General features: G+C 35.8%; 1 protein-coding gene across 6 annotated transcripts in view; it reads right to left on the reverse strand.

Annotated features, from left to right (window-relative positions):
- LOC139984177 (uncharacterized) overlaps nucleotides 1–22,529 on the reverse strand; it is a 79,710-nt gene that overhangs the window by 17,196 nt on the left and 39,985 nt on the right. For all 6 annotated transcript variants that reach the window (XR_011798963.1, XR_011798964.1, XR_011798965.1 and 3 more), the window contains 2 exons: nucleotides 15,107–15,167; nucleotides 2,310–2,560 (listed from right to left, as the gene is read on the reverse strand). The gene's annotated coding sequence lies outside the window, so the exon portion shown is untranslated. The remainder of the gene's footprint in view (nucleotides 1–2,309; nucleotides 2,561–15,106; nucleotides 15,168–22,529) is intronic.

Here is a 22,529-nt window from a genome sequence, read left to right on the forward strand (position 1 = left end):
TTGAAAGGCACTGGCGTTAACCGGCGTTAGTGTTATGGCCACTGGACGTAACATAGTCATGATGACATGGTTACAGTCTCAATGTAATGGGAATGCTGTTGCGAGTGGATCAAGTTGTTTGGGTTTGGTGCCCGGGCTTTTTATCTTGGGTGTGTTTACATATAACAGGACCGTACCTTCTATATTTGTGTCAGTTGAAGAGCTGCTATGCAGTTATCACATCACAGTTAGAGCAGTGCACGTCTGCCTGAGAGGTTAACCATTGTCGGAAAATAGCCCTAAAGTAAACAACTGTATTGATTGTTTGGGGCATTTTCTGAGTCATCATCATTCAGTTTGATGCTTGGATGTTGAAGAGGATGCAATAAACTACTTATGATCTAAAAGTCTGGAGGATTGAAGGTGATTTAAGGTATTTTAGAAAAGCCTGGGTGAAACAAGAAAATATAGCTGGCAGAGATAGCTGGCAGATTGGTTGGGGAGCACTATGTTGGACTTTGAGCTCTCTTAGCCCAAAATCTAAACGGTTATAGTGGCAAAAGTTGAATGTTCTGTGATATACAGCGAATTATTATACAATTTGTACATCTTTAACTGCGATTTGCAAAAGACAGGCTGTTTGATAGGTAAATCAAATTTTCCATTAGTTTGTAACATTATACACAGTTTTATTCAAGTTTGTGGAAACTTTCTTACAGCCAATGCTGGTGAAAGATCTTTAAAAATGATAGGATTTGCATTATATTATATATATATGGTACTTCATTTATTCGTCAACGGGGCACAAAATGTTTTTCATCGTGGTGGTATTATTTCATCTTATTTAATCATGATTAGAAAGCTTCGTGGGTGGTTGGGGGGGGGGGGTTACATCGTCAATTAGAATGGAAGGATAAAAGTTTAAAAAATATCAAATTACCAGGGAAACATATTCTTATTTTCTCAAGAGACGAGTCTTTAAATTCAAATTTTCAGACTTTCTTCTTAAGTGAAATTTGATACATACTGACATTTTTTAATAGCTGTATATGTTTTTAAAATATGAGAGCTTATTCAATTTCACACAGATTAGTTTTGTCATGTTGTCAGACTGATGACTAAAAACGTTAAGTAGCCATAAAAATTATAATGTGTCTTAATTAAAGGATTGGTTCAGTTGTCATACATGTTTATGTTATATGAAAGAGGACGATAAAAGAAACACAATGGTGAAAAAAACTGTTCATATATCTTTTTCGGTTGAAGAGATATTCAAGTGTAAAGTTTCATCAGATTGTGTAGAAACTGCTGAAATCTGACTAGCTGTGACGTCACATCCTCACATTCCTAAAAAGTCTTTATTTTTTTCTCTAAATATTTTGTGAGATTTCATGACTTTCAACCAAAAGATATGTCAGGAGATCTCATATTTGTCAAAGGAAGTATTTGAGATTAAACATCTAAAGAATTTTTGATTATATTATTTTCAAATGTGTTAAAAAATGTAAATAATTTTTAAAGAAATATATTCACAAATTTTAAGGAAGTGAGGATGTGACATCACACCCTCACAGTAAGTCTTTCTACACCAATTGATATCTTCAAAGTGTCATATCTCCTTAACAGAGCATGCTATCATGGTAGTTTCTTCACTGTTCTTTTTGTCTTTTTGTGCTCTTTCATACAAAATAGACATGTCAAACACCTGAACCAATCCCTTAATACGCTTGCCCTTATGCGCGCGTGTGTGTAGTGCTCCCGTTCATTGGCCTGTCTTTATACGACCTACCTAATTCGGTACAAATTTGTTAAGGACTATATTTTCCCCTTCTTTCCAAGATGGGGCATTTCGCTTGTAACGGTATATCTCGAGCCTTTATATTTTGTTTCCCTCAAGTTTACAATATATGGTTAATAAAAACGATAACTCTCCTCAAACACCTTAAATAGACAAGAACATTTGGACAACATTCACTCGAACTTTAAAGACTTACGGTAGTTACTGTAATCGGTCGTAATATTGCATTAGGCATGCCGTACTTTAGAGCAAACCCCAAACAGGGTAAAAAAGAATTTATAGTAACAAAAATAATGCTGATTATCGAGAACAAATGCATGATCTTTCATTGAATAATCTAAACAATATTATTGCGTATTTCAACATGCTGTGACAAGTCCAGAACTAGGGAAACCTGCGGCCATACGATATGCTCATTAGATAATGGCACTGCACAACAGCTATACAATTTACAGATTACGGAAGGGGATGATGTGCATGCATGGGGTAAGGGATTAGGATTGGGATGGGACCAGGGATGGGGGTTACTTACAGGAATCGTCAACTAATCTTCTTCCAGACATTCTTCCTACTAACTCTCCAATGGATTTTCGGTTGTAGAGTGGTGATCGCGATACTGGCTTAGCTTTACGTTTGTATGCTAATTGTGGTTGGTTCCATTGATACAGGTCATCGTCATAATTCCCGAAGAGAGGCTGGGCACTCGATAAGGAAGGAAGAATTAAAATAAAAATGAAAAGGAAAGCATTCAACGCCAGCCTCAGCGAGGTCTTCATCGTCAAGCTGCGAAAGAGATAATCAGAAAAAGAAAAGAAAATTAGCACAAAAAAAATATAATAATTATGTACACTGAAAATAAACATGTAAATAACATAATAACATAACCGTAAAGTGTTCTGGTCTTCTGATAAAGTGGCAGCATATACGTTAAATATTTGTGCTTGATGCTACGTCCCTATAGATGTGACGTCACAATAGATGCACTTGCAAATGTTAGCGTCGAGGCAAATCCTCCTGTGTGGTAACAACAATTTACCGCTATGAAACGCTGTCAAATAGATTAAAAGACAAGCGTAGGATTAAAGAAACTTTGCAAAATATATAAAACACAAATGATTACGAAATCTTTCGACTTTTATCACAGTTTTTGTTTTCATCGACATAACAATGAAACAGACATTTCACAGCCTTTAAAACAAACACCCCGAAATGAAGAATTTGATAAGATACTTACAGGCTAAAGAATGACTAAAATAAAGAGGGGATGGGAGGGGAGGGGGGGGGGACTATAATGACTATTAAACGTAACTCTTAGCTAAAGAGGGGGAAAAAACAGCAAAACTACTATCAACAGGAATAAATCGATTGAAGAAGATAAATTTCGGAGGAAAATAAGACTGGAAGGTCTAACCTTACTGAGAGATAGGACGCAGTACTGATGTGTGAGTCATTATTCAAATATGTGACGTCACTCGTCATTGACGTCACAGAGAACGTTTTGGGATAAACGGTTCAAGTATTTTGCTGTTACTTTATATGTTTACGTTAATTGTTAGTACTTTAATTACAGGCGTCTATTGTTTTTGTGTGTTCCATTGACGCCACAAGTAACGGGCATATATCCTACACTTTAAGGGTGCAATATAAATTGCTGACATTTTCAAAAGTATAGCGGAAATTGCTCAATTTTTTTTTCTCACCGCAAAGATTAAAATAAAGTCAATGAAAGGGTAAAGGGTCTTAACGGAAGGGTATACACACGTACGAAGTAAATAGTGGTGTGACGTCATTATCAATGAAGGTATTTGAATATATACTGCAGGTACTCAAATTTACCATAAAAAGTAAGAAACGAAATATATTTATTACATTGTCACACGGAATACTACGGTACAAAAACCAACCCCTTATAGCTTCCTTTTTCAGATCAATTTTTTGCATAAAAAAATGTTAGAATTATGTCAATTATCTGTTTCGATGCTGTTTTGGGGGTTCTTTCACATATACACGTCTGGTTTGGAAGGACCATTATAAGAGACAAATGTATTTACAAGATGTCCAATATAAAAATATAGGCCAAAAATCTAGGCCAATAAGGAAACTCTTTACGTTGTTACTATATACTCCTAGTATTCCGTGGGATTAAATAATAATTAACAAACATTTAAAAAGTCCCATTTTGTTATTGTCTTCTTTGTCGTGTTACAGCTACTCGTGAAGCTTACATGAAGTAGCGGATCGTTGAAAGAAGCCACTATTATGCAGCCTTTCGAACTCGGGTAAATATCAGCGTTCTTTAATGGGACTACTCACTTTTTTTCCATTCTGTGTTATACATCTTGATGAGCGCCTTAAATCTATAGGCGCAAATAATTTGAAATACGAAAAGTTGCCCAAAGGGTCGCAACATGGGAGGGGGGGGCAAGACGTTACGTCTTCCAGGAGAGGGGTCTAGCAGGATATGTCTCCCCCCCCCCCATAGCAACGTTACAATTTGATAAAATGGAGGATGCCTAGTTGGAAGCTGGTGCTATATTTTGCATCTTTTCAACAATATTAGAATAATTTTTCGACTGCTTAGTCTGTACCGCAAATGTATGTTATATATTTATGTACTGTTCATTGCGTTTTTTTGCTATATAATATTCTGTCTGCCAGAGGGGGGGGGGGGGGGTTGGAGTGGGATTGAGCCCCCATTTTTTTTTTGGCAAACCATCACTATATATAAGGTTAAAAATTGAAGACTAGGTTATCAACATCTACTACTGATCTGTTAGTTGTCACTTAAACTATACCATTAAAGACCTACGTATGGCCCCACGTGACTCTTATGATGCCTCTAGATATATAAAACTGTCACACACAAAAAAACAGCGCAAGTTGACGGTAAAACCCAGTCTTAAAAGTCAACGCTACATTTAGTACGCAAGTACGCAATTACATAAACCCGCGCGAACAGTATCGGTAATCTAAATCTACCATCGACAGCAGCAGTTGGACGATATCAAGAAATATATTTAGAGTGATAAATGAGGCCCATAGCTTTCTGTGATTAGTTACGATTATAGGCATATACCGGTACCTTTCAAGTTAAAATAATCTCCCTTTTTTTTGGGTGGATTTTTAACATTTTGTTGTTTTTGTCTTTATTACTTCCGGCATAAGTTCATTTTGACCTTCGTGTCGTTGACCTAGACGAAAAGGTAGAGTGGTACAAGATTCGTTACTATGCATATTACGTTGCTATGGTTACGTTGAATAGAAAAGGCCGGTACAAGTAAGCCTTATATCGTTGCCACATGGAGGAAAGGTGTGCGCTAAAAGCTGTATATTGCATTGGGTAGTAATTTATATCACCCTGACCTATCCAATCTAACTTTGACACAAAGTTAGATACCTCAAAGAGCTATATGCTTACTACCATTTGATGAAATTTCAATTTTTGGAGTTGTTAACAGTTTCATTAAGGAACAACAACAATCTAACTGTTTTCTACCAATTTAATGTAATCCTTCATTAACAATCCTAAGGAGTTTGTCTAAGTTCCAACCTGATGAAGTGAAGGATCTGCCATGCTTTTATAAATTTAGTGGAACAGAAATAAGTACAGAGGCAAAGAAAATATACGTCAGAATAAAAAATAAAAAATAAACAAAATATTCATTTTACTATCTAGTTTCGGTAAATGGAAACTTAATTATAATCTACAAATAGGCATATGGCTAAAATAGGGTCACGTGATTGATCTTTGCTCTGTGAACTAACAGAAGCTGCTATACCCACGTTGGTCAATCATTTTGATACCCATTATCTTTAGCTTCTCCACCCCACCACCCCACCTCCCTAAAGATTCAGTTTTCGTTACCTCCTGAGTGTTACCTTACAACCTAGCCAATTCCTAAACGTGGTGAATGGTCAGACTATTGCCTAATATGAATGCTTAAGTGAGGAACAATTCCCTCAGCCAGTTGGGACAATTCCCTACTGTCAATACCTCTCTATACTGTTCTCCAATATCATGCTTCAAAGCACTGGTATTGACAGTACAAGCAGTTCCTAACCTTGATCTGATAGAAACATGATATTCATACTGCTCGTACTGACAATACGAGTGCTCTGAAAGCGGGACATAACACAGATATAGTATGGAAAAGTTGTCCCAACTGGGTGATTCTCTACAAATAAAATGAATATTCTGCAGAGTAAACGGAAAGGTTTAATAGATTCTTCCAAGTAAAGCATCTGTACGTTCGTAACTCGCAATTAAAGTTTCCTTTCCTGTGAATACCGCCCTCATTTAATTCCCTGTGGCAACTTGTGCTACATATAATTCATTTATTTGTTTTATCGCCAATTGTGTACAAAGGAAAGGAAGTCTCCTAAAAAGTCATAAAAGACTTAACAAGGTAGGAGACTCCCTGGGAGAAAAGAAAAGAAAAATGAACAAATATTTATAATACAGAATATACGTAATGATTAAATATACAGTAATAATATCCTAGTGACGCTGAGATGGATACGTGAAAAGATTAAATATTACTAGTACGAGTTAATGAACTCCTTTTTCAAATGCCTGGTGAATGTGGGTTTTGAAGTAATGAGCTTCAAATTTTTTGATAGATCATTCCAGATTTGTATTGCTCTGTTTCGAAGACCGAATTTCATAGTAGATAAAAACCAACTTCTGCACCAAACGGTGACTGTTAATTAGCATAAACGATTAATATGCCATCGGCAGCCATTTCAAATTAAAACACTTGCTTTAAATGAGAGGATTTTACCCTCAAGGGTATGATGATCTGATTTATATTCGTGACTTTCTTCAAGGACGGCAGTCGTGTAGGACATTCTTGAACTTGTAATGACAAAAGTATTTTCTCGTTTGTTTCTCATTTTGATTGCAATTAAAACGTGCACAACTTCAATCAGCAGAAAACATAAGCAGAACGGAAAGTAAAAACGGACACGCAGCTATAGAGGTGTTGCAGTGACGTCATATTTTGGGCCATAGCGTGAATCATGCCCAGTGACTGGAGGGAAAGAGAGCCTCTCTATATCGTTACGTTCAATTGGCTAATTTTCTTTATTTTGCTTGTTTTTCTTCATTTGCAAAAATATTCAAATTATATATATTTTTGTGGTTTTGTTTAATTTTTGTAAAATAACATATGGCATGGTTTACTCAAAATATTCACCAGTCATTTAGAAATCATCGTTTGAATTTAGGACTACATAGTAAGTCAGTGTGAGAAGAAGCGATTTTTATCACTCCAGCAAAATTGATCACGTGGTGTGAAAACCAGTGAATGACGTCATGTGCAAGACCTCTATAGAAAGTACCACGCGCGATACTTGATCTCTTGATATTAAAAAACATATTTGCTCAACAATTAGGATATAGGGATCGCTCGTCCAGAATTGTGAAGTAACTAACAAAAAATGCTGAGGCATTTTCAAAAACAATTGCAAAGGCTTTGGATTTTTCTTGGAAAGCTTCAGCACTGCTTGCAAGTCAATATATGTACAGAAAAATATGTCTCATGCCTATCGGAAAAAAACCTTAAGTAGGTCATGGTTGGATGTGAAGAAGGTGGAGAGGTCGGGAGAATGACTAAAAATTGGTTAAGCAGGATTTGTTATGACTTAAATGATCTTTTAATGTCCATGCTGGTGACAGAAATAAGGTCCACGCCGCCACCCCACCCCCCCCCCCCTCGCCACACACTCTGTCGGTTGTCTTCACTACCTTCCCTGAAGGAACACTCTGCTTTCCAAACTTCGTTCGCCTGATTTATTAGTGTTTTTTTTTCTCAAGTCTTCACAGAAAAATGTTTAGGCATATCGATCTAAACCAATTTTATAGTGACACAGATATTTTACAGCCAAGCCTTCATGTTCGTCATCGTGGCAGAGAGCTCTTAGGCTAAGATAGCTAATGAATTGTTGTCATATCTTAATAGCATAGGCTTGGCATCTCCAAAATGCCCCCAAAATTTTTCTTCGTCAGTCTACTCCCAGGCGACAAAATAGAGCGAAGATACCCATGGAAGATCGTTTAGGATAAACGACTTAAGACATCTTGTAATCTCTTGAATCACTCAAAAATAAAAGGCCTTGTGCCGTCCACAAATTTGTGAAGTGGTCATTAAGAACTTCCCAACCATCACTTTGCGAGCACTTTCGAGATGTATGCAAATTTACAGGATATTGACGCTTTAGGCGTTCCGTGCATGTTGTCAAGAGCCTTGGAAGAAAGGAATAAAGACGGTGAGAGGGAAAGAAAAGAATGCGTGTGGCGTTTTACCACGTAGTAGTTTGATCACTTAGACGTTACTTTGGACTGGCCTCATATAGTTCGCTTATATTTCTCTGAAATTGTTGCCAGAGTAAGGTGCTCCTATTTGATAAGTTTATATCGCAAAAAGATTTTATCGCTTTTTTTTCCTGTTTTGAAGTACTTACATTGGTGTGTGTTTAATTTTTAAAATCTTTCTTGACACGTTTGAATGACAAATATTAACTAAGACCTTTTTTTAGTATCATTGCGTTATGGTGCGACACTTTAACGGCATATCAATTGTAGGTAAAATTTATGAGGTGACAAAGAAGGAATATTTAGTTTGTATGCACTGAGGTTAAATTTAATGCTCCAGATCTTTGATATATATGTATATATATATATATGTTTATATATATATATATGTTTATATATATATATGTATATATATGTATATATATATATATATATATGTATATATATGTATATATATAAGCATAATATGTACCTTAGGTCGACAGTTTGTGGTAAAAAAGTGTACCTTAGGTCAACAGTGTACCTTAGGTCGACATTTCAGTGTCGACCTAATGTTTTCACTACCATTTTAAGACACTTTTTTATTGTCGCAAATAGCTTTATAATGTTCTCCGTCCTCTAAAACGTTCATTTAAAAGTTTGGGTTAGGGTCGGTTCAGGGTTAGGGTTAGAAAAAAGGGTTAGGGTTAGATTAAATTTAGTGTGTAAGTCAATGTAACTGTCGACCTAAGGTAGGATCCATAGTTATATATATATATATATATATATGTATATATATATATATATATATATTTGTATATGTACATGTATATATATATATATGTATATATATATATATATATATATGTATATATATATATATATATATATATATATATATACATATATATATATCTGCGAAATCTTTCGTAAAGAAAATTCTTCTGTAAGTACATGTGCTTGACATACATTTAATATCTTTAATTTATCTGACAGGTACACATGATTTATTCTAATTAATGTGTCCACACAAGAATTATGACACATTTTGAGGCACATTTAACACATTAATCACCCGCTTGGGAAATTTACTTTTTACTTTTTTAATATTATGTTTATATTCATGTAAATAATAACAGCACGTTTTTATAACTATATTAAAAGACGAGAAGCGAGAATTAGAAAGTTCGTCCCATACCGTAAGGTAACATCATGTCACGTTTGTTCTTGAAGTTTTAACTTTTAGCTCACGATGTTCGTTCCTGATCTCGGTTGAAGGTGGGTGCATTAATTTGTCACATTTAATCAGTCCAAAAAATTGCTGTCATTAAACCACGATGAACAGTTTAATACCTTGGAAATTTCCCGAGGGAAATTATGCTTTTTTGTGTACATTTCTTGCTTTGGGAAAGACAATATAAATGTTATGAGGGGTCTTCTAGCTTCCTCTTGGTTGGGGATTTTTGACGGCTTGACTTGTAAATAGTTGAAACAGTGACTATAATCACACAAAACGGAAATAATTCAGATAAAAGATGATAGATAATTTAACTTTAAGATAATTAATTTGAAATGCACTGTTAGCATCTATACCCAAATTCATACAAACAGTTGTCGAGATTTTAATAATTAAACATTGTTTGCAACATAAGTGATCTTGAAGCAATCAAGTATGATGTCATCGTTGCCACTGACCCCAAAAGTTGTTTTTTTTTCCTTTATTTTTTCCTAATTTGTTGTTTTGACCTTGGACTGGGTACCCGTAGGGTACCAATTCTCATTAATTTAATACACCTTAATTATAACTTTATGTTATTCAGAAGATGGCTGCTGTGAAAAGGCTGAGAACGGCTGTGCAAAGGTAAAAAAAACGATCAAAAAACGCTGCGGTGTATGTTCTGTCTGTCAAAGAAAGGTTGAAAAACAATTCGGATAATTGTAGTCATTACATTTTCTTAAAGAGCCCAGAGAACCAATCTGAGGCCAAAGAAAACTAAGGAACGCCAATCAACATTTACATCGGCTTTAATTAATATTCATCAGCACTAACCTTGCTCTTTCTGGATGGCGTTGCATTTGTGCTTTGAGACAGTTTGTATGATAAAAATATGGGTAGGCCTACCGATATTTATATGTTTTCAGTCAACCTATTGTAAACCCCTAATGGTGTCGTTAAATTGAAGTAATAAGAAATTCAAGTATCATTACTAAGTACCAACGTTTTAGCCTACAAGGAAAATCCTCACTTAGAAAGTACTATTCAAGGTACTTCACACCATCCATAAGATGAGGTCTTTCCCTGAAACGTTGATATTGCAAACATGTGTACCAATTCATTTTAATCTGGCCTCGTGTCCTACTTATTTATTAGAATTGTTTTCAGATTTATATTCTCGGTCCATCCAAGGAGTTTGGCATGCTACTGATTTTCTCCAAAGACAGTCAGTCATTCAGTAGGGGAGTTTCTCATATAAAAGTTAACTTGTAAATTTTCTATTTATCTAATCTTTATATCTATGCTAGTTGAACAACAAGTTTTGCATTTTACAAAACTAAACAGTCGCTTGACGATATAATGAAACTTAATATACATTTATTTGCGCTAGGAACAACGGGGCTTCCTGCATCAACACAGCGGCTTCCTCGCGGTACAGTTAATACATATACCTAACTAGTATATATTTACTTCGAGATACTCCCACACAGAAAGATTGAATTCTTCACCGAGACCGTTGGTTTCGGTAAGAATATTCCCTTACTAGGCATACCTAATGCGATTCTACTATCTCGTTCATCATCCCTACCCATAAGTACTTTGTGCGCATGCGTCGTATGTTCTATATAACACGCTTTTATAAAACAGTACATAAATATGCAAAGATTAAAGTTGAAAGAAACAAATTTGTTACAGTCATTTCCGTTTATGTGAGTGATATTCTTTTTGAACTCATCCTCATCGTATATGCACTGATGGCAGTAGATAAAATCCAATGGCCACACACTGAATTCATGTATTATTTACCCTAAGGGCCGCCCTTGTCTATGATTACATTGCAAGTAAACCCAGTTGAAGCTTGTCAAGTTTCTATCGTGGCCGTACTCTAGTGTAAAGGCCAACGCTTTCCCGTTACTATTCTCTGGCCAAGAACACTTGTAAGCACTTCATATCTCACGTTACGATGATTTGGGGCTGTACATGTTAAATATTGGCATATAGCTATTCCGTGAAACATTTTTTTTTAGATATTTAAAAAAAAAAAAAAATCCCGTTTCTTTCTTTGTAGTGGCTTCGCCCTATGGAATAGCCCGAGTGTTTACTAAGCAAGCTCTTCTTATACACACCCATCAATCTGTCGTCACTGATATACGGATTCCTGTTCTATAGGCAATTTCCATCGCTACCGTTATGAAGTTCTAAGCAAACTTTGAATATTACTCCAAACACTATCAATCACTTTTTATAGACTTCGTGCACTTTTGCTTTCTTTTTTAAAACATAACCAAGTTATTTACTTACGTTTGAGCAGGATGAGGCTTTAAGGAGAAATTAATTTACAGCGTAAAAAACAAAGCAATACGGTAGCCTTTATTATTGCAGAATGTTTAATATCGCCTGTCGCAATGTATGACTAATTAATAATTTATCATTGCGGCAATATAATTATTAATATTCTCATATATATATATATATATATATATATATATATATATATATATATATATATATATATATATATATATATATATATATAAATATATATATACACCCATATATATGTATATATATATACACATAAGTATGAGTTATTATACTTGAAGGCCTAGTGTTATTATGAAATAACGTATAGTTGTACAATATTGCAAGAAACCTTCATAATAGGATACTATTGCTATAAAAGTTAAGATTCTTGTATGTTTACTGGTATGTCACGAACACCAATGGCGTGTGAAAATGGGAGGGGTGCGGCGGGTGCTGCGGGGGACGGAGGCGAGGGCGGCATCGACAGTCAGGAGCATTCACTCTGAAAGGTCAACAATCCCTGTAGCATAACTAACAAAGTGACAAACTTCTTTGTTGCGCCGTTCAGCAAAGCAAAACACAAAAAAAAACTATTTTTGATCCAGAAAGGAGGGAACCGGTATCACACTGGATATCACAGTGTAGCACGTCAAATTTGGCGAAAATATATGATTGTTTGATTCAATCAACATATCTCAAATATCGAGGAACAAATATAATTTTGATTCTCATTTCATGTTCCCAGTTCTTCTCCTGCTAATTGCTAAACCCTGAGAAGCATTTTTTCTTTCTCAACCTGTCGAACACTTTTGTCACTTGTTTTGGATACATGTTTTCCAGCTTTTGAGGCAGTTCGCATAGATTTACTGATAAATTTATATATTGGCTTCGCTCCTCGTTAACCTGTCCCCTCACAAACTGGCACTCTCTTTCTGCCGTGTCTAGAGTGAACTGGTAACCTTTTACACTGTGCGCCCTCTTTAACCGGACCCCTCCGGTCAATGCCCTCCCTTCTCATTCTACCACACAAAGTGTTTAGACGTTCGTTTTGGCCTTGTTTAATGTAGCCTACAAAAACCTATAACCCCCTCCCTCCCAACCTTGTCCTCCTCTACATCTCGAATTGGGTTACTGTACTTTGCATATTAAATTCTATGTCTATATATTGGTGATCCGTATATAGCTATTCGCAATATGGCGTTCCTTACGCCTCTTCCACCCCTTCCGCCCCTTGGATTGTAAATCCCCAAAACGATGAATTAATAGCTAAAATATGGATGTGAAAAGTTCGGTGTAAAAGTGAGGATTAAAATGAAACACCAACTATTATCTCCTTTTTTTTAAGCTACAATTTACAAATCCTCATTTTGGTTTCAAAACTCCTGTCGGATCAGTCATACGTTGTATATTAGTGACAAGTGTGTCGGATTTCAAGTTATAACGATATCGCTTCTACAACTATGGTGTCAATGTGTGACGTAATCGCATGTTTATTGGTGATATTTATTGTACCGAGCCTCATACATATAACTTTGACTGTGCCTAGAACTGAAGTGGTCTGCATTCGTATTTATGAAATGTTAAATCATAACAAATCTATTTAAGACATTCACATAACACAATAAAAGGTTCGAGAAGGAGTCTTTTCTTATTTTCTTTCTCAAAAACGAAACATTGAAGTTTTTCTATAGCTTTGATCGATTGTCCTCGCAAACCGGAAGAGAGAAATGGTGTCTTTGTAGAGGCTCCCCATGCCTCTATATTGATAGGAAGCCCTAATTCATGTATCTCGTTCGTATGGGAATAAGTATCGACTCCTATTTTTTAATCTTGCCCTAAAATAACCATTTGTTAACCAAAGGGGATGGGTTGTAGATATAAAGGGGTTGGAGTTGTGACAAGGATAGTTTGACTAATCATAGGTCGGTTTTGAACAGATTCATTATATCCATCAAAATGACAATACCGCTGACGACTTGTTATGTTTCCATAAAGTAGTAAAGGAAGGGGAAGTGTGTGTTAAGTGGGGTTGAATTCACCCATACACCCATCCCCACGACACACGTCCTATATGTCTCTATCTATATCTCTGAGCCCTCCCCCCCCCCCCCCCATCTCACAGCCTACAGAATTTCCCAACTGTATTTGGATTTGCAATACGTACATCGCTGTGCCATTTGCGTGATGTCTCAACTAGGCATCCTAAGTTCATTAATACTCGGTATTCATATTGCGATATTGAAAGGTCTCAAGTAGATGTGCTTACATTCCAACTACGTGACTTATGAATCAAATCATCGTAGCGCTTATGATTTTACATTCAAGACTATTAATATTCTATAAACTGTTCATATTTAAGGACGTCGTTTAACATGATCTGAGGTATTTACATAGTCGAGACAAGGTTAATGAAATGTTAGTTAGAAAGACGAGCAATATAGACGAGCAATATTACTGTACTCTTATGAAGATTTCGTAAAACTCACGTAATCGCAATGGGCTATTAGACTGACTTATATACCGCAAATTAATAGAATGAACATTACACGTTGTAATGCCGTAGGGTATGTTAGACACTTAGATGAAACTTCATCTAACAAAGCACTTTTGATGGTTGAATGCTCAAATATGGCTTGCGTTGACACCATTGAAAAGTAGACACATACTCACACGCGCGCGCAACCACACAAAGTGACATTTATATTCTTGTAGAGTCTAGTATAGTCCTCATGAATGGTTAAATAGGTTAATGCTATTAATAAAGTTGACTATATAAAGTCATAATTTGATGGAAAGTGATATGAATCTTGAATCTCGCAACAACAACAAAAAACTAGAATAAAGGTAGCTATAATGGATAAACATTACACTTAAACATATATAAATAATAAGAGTATGAAATAAAACTATGTGACAGGTATCTTAAACGATATGTAACAGTATATGTACCATGGTGTCATTTATTACAGCAGTGATCTGTCCTACCATATGTGACAGAATTTCTATTTTGTAATATGTGAGAGTGAGGTCTACTCTCCCTTGCGTGACAGTAATGTGTTTCCTTAGCCAATAAGATAAACAGTAATTTTTTATTTGGCGATGTGTGACAGTTACATCAATTTTGTCAATTATGTCGGTAAACCGTATGTTTAGCAATGCGTGACGGTATACTCTATATCACGATAGGAATCATTAAGATCAGTCTGAGATAGAGTGTCTGTGTGGTCAAACTTTGCTACACCGACCTTTACACTTATTGGATTGTGCCCATTCATTTACTCAGCTACATAGTCACGCTTGGAGGGCAGTTCACCAATAAAATCTCACCGTATGGAGTGTTTATCAGCAGAACTTTATTCACAATGAATTATTAAACAAGCAAAGTTAATCACTAATTTCCGGATCACTGCATATATATATATATATATATATATATATATATATATATATATATATATATATACACACATAAAGAATGGATATAAAGGAAACAGTTGACTGTTTTCCAATACCTTACCTTTCGTAGAACGCCTGCGTGTGGTACCCTCAAATAATGAGCAGTTCAACTCCAAATGCAGCTGAAAAGAGCAAAAGAGAAAATATGATTACATCTCTCTGGGAAATATATTGTGGGTGCGTTCATAACATGAAAAGAAACAGCCCGTGGTGAGGGGGGGGGACGGGCGTTAATGTTTATCTCTCTGTCAGTGCTCGTCATCGCACATTGTCATGAACCTGATTTTCCATATTAAAGAAGATCAATTGTTGAATTATTCCATAATTAACTTTCCAAAGATATATTTACATATTTTATTAACTATTTGACTAACTGATTTTATTAACTATTTGACTATGATCATTAATATTTGCATATATATATATATATATATATATATATATATATATATATATATATATATATATATATATATATATATATTATAAAGTGATTCCAATTTACAAGAAGAAAGGAAAGCATTACAACAAAAACAATTTAAAGTAAGGTTAACAGTCTTGTTTGAGGCCAAGGTCTCCTCACATTGCAACTTTACAACACTAACCCCTGGTCATTGGTAACTTGTCACACCTATTCACCAGTGTGCACAATTCACACAACCCTTACAGAGCACCGCATTTACGTGTCCCCCGAGGGACTTCCCATGGGGTGCAGCCACAAACCGGCGCACGCAACTATATTTACAAGTTACCTCGCAAGTCCCCATTTATACACCTGGGCGAAGAGAGGCAATGGAGATAAAGTGCCTTGCCCAAGGAAATAACACAATAATTTGACCAAGACTCGAACTTGTTATCCTTAGATCACAAGTCCACAGCCTTAACCACTCGGCCACAGCGTTCTGTACATTTCCTTCATGTCAAACATTTCTTTTGACATGTTCGTAGTCGGTATAGATGTTATCATATGCGTCCCGCTATCGATCAACGAAATATTGAAAAAGAAAGTTTTATTTATGGTTCCTTGTAATAAAGAGGTCAAAATTGAAAAGGGATTGCAACAGTATAATGTATACCAAAGAATAAAGAAATTTAATTTAAAGTCACTGTTGATGTTTTAGCAGTTCCCTCCCTCCATCCCACTTCTTTCACTTGACCTTTCTCCATTAACAAAATATAGTATATTCTTTTAGTAATGTATTTCTTCCTGCTCTAAGCAAACCAGCTATTATCTAGTTCCGTGTTCATTGAACCTCCATGAGAGGACCCCAACGACGCCGAGATAAGGAAATATAACAACTAAAGAGAAAAACAATTAAGAGTTTCGTAAGATTATAAAAATCCTTTTATGGTCTCAAATTGAAAGATGTTTTTCCCAAAGGCTTGAAAATTTGAAAAACAGATATATATGTAAATTGTCGCCAGAGGGAATTCAAGTGAACTACAAAAAGACACACGCCTTGAAAGTAGTAATGGAAGTCCCATAAGGGTCAGTTTTACATTTTAAGACGTATAAAGCTTAAACCGATCGATCTGTTAAATTTCTTTAGGAAGTATGAGGGTCATACATATCCATTACATTGTCTTCTCAAAGTCTTTAAATTGGTGACAAGAATGTGCTTCCGTTCATGTATCCATTTTGACACCTCTTTTCATTATGTTGGTAACTTGTTAAGGGGGCGCTCTAGTTTGTTACATCCTTAGGTCATCATTAGTAGATAGAGAACATAAATGTATTGAATTCAATCTCGTGCTCTAGAATAGTCCTCTGTACTCGAAACTTACCCTGCTTTATTGTACTCGGGGTACTCGGGGTACTTACGTGCAGAGCTTTTACTCGTTCTTGTAATACGTGGTTGAGTCAGTAAGACACATACCGGTACTAAAAGACACGTGCAGTCTTAAAGGCACCATAAAGCATAAAGTAAGAATGTTTAATACCATAATACCACAATAATATACCCCCTCCCGCCCACCCTGCCCCACTATGACCCCACCACTCGTGTCGTCAGGCATATCCAGTAACTCGTTTGTGTGTTTCAATATAGTCCTTTTCCAGACGACAGATGTTGCATGATGTACAGATGCTGTATATTCTGACCACGAACATGTCAAGCCTTGTCGCGTATTCCGTTCACACACGCTACACAACGAGAGGTGTGTCTTTACATTCAGACTGAGGACACCATTGTTTTGTTTTGTTTTTGTGTGTGTTCAAGTCCACGTACCCTAACCTTAACAATATCCCTGAACAAAAGAATTCTTCTGAGGACGTGGTGATTCTTTTCAAATGACGTTTGTGGACTTCTTATTCCTTTGTTGAATTCCTCAGTCCGGAAACTTTACAAGTGCGTTTACACACACACAGAACCTAAAACACATATCACTGATATTCAGCAATATATAAATAATTCACACCGGAAATTTATAAATAGATTTAAAAAAAAAAGGAATTTTTGTCTTTGCTTTTAGGTCGATCTTTCAGGTTGATTGGTAATTGGCAATCTTTGCATTATCAACTTGTTATTTCCATTATTTTTTGCGTTCTTTATGGACAAAATGCAATATTGTAATGACGAGATAATGACCTCAGATCACTTTTCCAAATATGTAAATGACACAACCCTACAGTTGAGCTATGGTTTGTGGTTTTTGGTTTTCATTTGCTTAAAATGGAAGCAAGCTAATGGAATTTTAAAAGAAGAAAACAAATTCTCATATGACTGAGAGTTGCTTGTTCGTCTTTGTTTATTAGTCGGAATAGGTGATGCCCTATTTACAATAAATGACACCATTTGTACGAAATGGATATCACGCTGTATTCTCATGTTTTGATAGTAATTCTTTCAAGGAATACTTAATTCCGAAAAAGAAAATGGAATGAGAAAGCTGGCATTTTCTTTTGTTCGTCAATGTTTAGAACAAAACTTAAAGTCGATATTGTATCATATTAAGGAGGTTTTAATGATTTTAGTAATAACGATAAGCGCTTTTAACTCAACAGGTTGTGTTTTTGCATTGTTATCAATGACGTTAGTTATAATCGAAAATTGTTTTTTTTTAACACAATATATTTATAGGAAAGTGATTACTGATACCAAAAATCTTGAAAAGTCATCAAAGCGTTTACATCCAAAATATTATGATTGCTATTTGTAATTTCAGTTTCTTTTTTATTGGGGGGGGGGGGGCTGACTAGTATGTAATAGAGATAAAACCTATTTCGAAAGTGATGAAAAAAAGAAAGAAAAAAATTTACTGGTTGAGTCAAGGTTCGCAAACGAAGCTAAAAGCAATCAAATATGTATATTCTATGGGAAAATAATGCTACAGAACTATGACTAAATTTCAAATGAGATGTTTCGATGAGATATGAATTTCTTATAAAGATCGCACCCACGTAACACTGACTGCACCCGTGAAACACCGACTGCACCGACGTAACACTGACTGCACCAGTGGAACACTGACTGCACCCACGTAACACTGACTCCATCCGTGAAACACAAACACACCGGTCACTGTACGTACACACACACACATAAATAAATATATATATATATATCTGTGTGTACGTATACAGTTACCGGTGTGTTATGTTCATACACATTTGGAAGTGATTCTGTATAGGCTATGTGTAATATTTTTGATCTTCAAAGAATTTTTGTTTTCAGGGTGAGTTTCTTCACTGTCACCCGCATTTTATTTTTGCCATTCTTTCATAATTATTCATTTTCGTGACGTCATAGAAACCGTCTTCATACTTCCTGAATATTCATATCCTAGTTTATAAGATTGTCATCTTATTTTGCTTCAGCAATCGTTTCGCAGCATATAAAACATTTCTATATATATATATTTTTGTCGGGCAACACGTCGTTGAATCTCTGAATTCCCGAGGAAGTAATCTTTGTAATAAAATGTTTTACATTTTACTACAAGCTGAGGGAGAGAATTATACCCACCCACGTATTGACATATGAGAAGCTACTTGCTGTTTTGGTTAGGGAATTACTAACTCGAAGAAGCATATTTTAACTCCCAGCAGATTTAAAAGAAACAAAAGAAATTAATGATATAAATCCCACGTTTACGTATAGTTACACACAACCCCGCTTTATTATTATGCAACACAACCCTGCTTTATTATTATGCAACACAACCCTGCTTTGTTATTATGCAGTTTGTAACATTTGATATCGGTTAGCTTGTTAAGGGTATTATAACACCTTGTACCGACACCAACTTTACATGCAGGCCAGTTCCCAGTTGGGGGACACTAACAATTAAATGAGGGGTTTGATTTGATTTGATTTATTGCACACCAAAATACAATACAAGACACAAGGTGTAGTGATTAACACAGAAAAGACAATACAAGACACATGGTGTAGGGATAACACAGAAAAGACAATACAAGACACATGGTGTAGGGATAACACAGAAAAGACAATACAAGACACATGGTGTAAGGATAACACAGAAAAGACTATACAAGACACGTGGTGTAGGGATTACACAGAAAAGACAATGCAAGATATAGGGATAACACAGAAAATACAATACAGAAACATGGTGTAGGGATAACACAGAAAAGACAATGCAAGATACATGGTGTAGGGATAACACAGAAAAGACATTGCAAGACACATGGTGTAGGGATAACACAGAAAAGACTATACAAGACACATGATGTAGGGATAACACAGAAAAGACAATGCAAGATACATGGTGTAGGGATAACACAGTAGAGTCTGTCCAGCAGATTGTTACAAGCAATGTCTGTAACAAGCAGGTTAAGAAAGGGCATCTCACTACTGTCCTGTACCCATGACGTTTTGCAAGTTTGTACGCATGATGGGGGCACAGATGAGGGCAAGGTGGTCTGCGCTGGGGATGGGGACACGCCTCCACCCCCCCCCCTGTGCCCAGGCCTGACTACCGGCCCTTTTACAGGATCGTAGAAACCATATTTCTGTTTGAGAAGTCGTTTAAAAGTTTATTCTTTAGTTAATGTCGCAAACGTAGTCCCAACTTTAATGAAGACAAATGATGTGGCTTGCCGTGGTATGATCGTAAATCCTGTTTATAAAACGATAATTTATTTTGTAAACAAGATTTCTTGGCTTAAGGAAGCGATTAATGCTACAGCTTCCACACCGTCAAGATACTGTCGCATGATAGTCAACATTTCGTGTTCATGACGGTAAGATTAGCCTTTACGAAATTGTCATTGAAAAACCTGAAAGGAAAAACAACAACTTAAACCTATGCTGACAGACTGTAAACTTACTCTCGTTGTCCGTGTCTTAATGCAATAGATATGACATTAATGACGTAAGGACAGTACCATAATCATATCACGAAGTATATAACGCTAACACTAGCACGAAGAGGGACAAACTGCATACAAAAGCACTAAACAGCACGAAATAAGACGAACCCCCCCCCCCCGAAATAACACGAAAGATTACGAAATCTTACGACAATCTTATACTGTGTCCAGCGCTATTTAAACAGCGATGTTCGCGTCATTCGTGATATATTTACGTATGTGCATAACAAAATAAAGAGTCGTTTTGGACGCGAGCAGGATGTTGCATCTTCCTTTTGGAAACTGTAAAGGGAATTGCTTATATAGACATTCTTCGTCCACCATATTCCTCAAGGTCGTTAAACTCATCTTTATGCAGCCATCTGTGCTCATAACACGATACTTTCCGCTCGCAATAGATGGCTGGTTAGCGTCTCGATGGCTGTAATCCCGTGATGGGTGTAAGATAACGCAGTCGTTGTTTTATGGGTGCCAATGTCGGTAAACTTCCGTATTTTTTTGTTTATAACCAAGCTTTTTGTGGTTTGTTTCGTCAAGTTTATGACACCTAGCGAGTGTCACTGAAATCACAACAGCTCGGAATAAAACAGCCTATTAAGTAATGAGTTTGGTACTATAGTCCTCTTGTACCCTTCTGCATTACTAGCATTTGTTATCAAAGGTTCGTTGAACCGCGGTTGTACTCACTAGCGTGAAAATCGTATACTCGAACTCATTGAATCTCGATGTATAGTACGCGTACCCGGGACCTTGTACTCACAGTGCAAGCCTGCTGTGAGTACTTCATCATTTTATAACAAATATAAACTGTAAGTCATTTGCTGTATTTTTTCGGCTAACCATACATCCATAGCTTACACTTATTTTTAACACTGACAAATATTGCTGTTTTATTTGGCAAAAGTACCATTTATCATATGCTGTTCAAATCATTTGGAAAGTGTAATTCATAAAAACGGTGTGGAAACAAATTATTCGTAATGAACGAAATGTCCCATAGGATTATACAAAACTTATAAAACAATAACACGAATGTGGGAATTCTGTATTGACAGATCTGCATATAGATACACGAAGAATTACTAATTGTGTTTCTCGTCAAGCGTAATCATGTCAAAACTGTGAAATATGGTAGTTGGTTCTGAATAATTTCTCCTATTATAGCAGAAAACATCCCGCTGAGAAGTAAGTTTTTTTTTGCTATATTGGAACCCTTAACTCTCCTCACTACACGGTTAAGAAACACCCCCTGAATTACAACGTTCACCTACATTTATGATACCTGCAACACTCTTTACATTAGCTACATGCCCGTAGGCTGAAAGCAACGAGAGTCGCCTATGTAAATTTATTTGAATCATTCGAAGAAGAAACCTTAAGTAAGATATTTTCGTTTCGTTTAGTTTCCTTTCTCTTATGAAGTTTATTTTTTACTACCGCAAGCCTCTGTAGTAAATAAGCATCAGTGTCATAAACACAATACAATATAATGCAAGGAAATAAATGTAAAACGCTATGAGTTCATTGCTCTTTGTATGTCATCATATAATCTATCATTCAGGGGCGTGGGTGAGGAGGGGGGGCACGGAGGACACGTACCCCTACCCCTTCGTACCTCACACACATTTCGTATTAGTATTAATCGCATACAAAAGCAAGTGAACATTTACAAAACCGTCGATCGTTTCCCCTAATCAGTTGGACAACAACTTGGCTGATTAGAAAATAAACATCATGTTTTGATATAAAATTTAATAAGTGATTGTATAAGTATTCACAAAGAAACCTTAATGTTTAATTAGATGACAATCACACATGTTGACGACCTTTTTAAATGAAGGTAAAGAAAACAATGACGATGGATAGATAGATAGATAGATAGATAGATAGATAGATAGATAGATAGATAGATAGATAGATAGATAGATAGATAGATAGATAGATAGATAGATAGATAGATAGATAGATAGATAGATAGATAGATAGATAGATAGATAGATAGATAGATAGATAGATAGATAGATAGATAGATAGATAGATAGATAGATAGATAGATAGATAGATAGATAGATAGATAGATAGATAGATAGATAGATAGATAGATAGATAGATAGATAGATAGATAGATAGATAGATAGATAGATAGATA

The sequence above is a fragment of the Apostichopus japonicus genome, chromosome 17, assembly GCF_037975245.1.
Source record: "Apostichopus japonicus isolate 1M-3 chromosome 17, ASM3797524v1, whole genome shotgun sequence".
NCBI lineage: Eukaryota > Metazoa > Echinodermata > Holothuroidea > Aspidochirotida > Stichopodidae > Apostichopus > Apostichopus japonicus.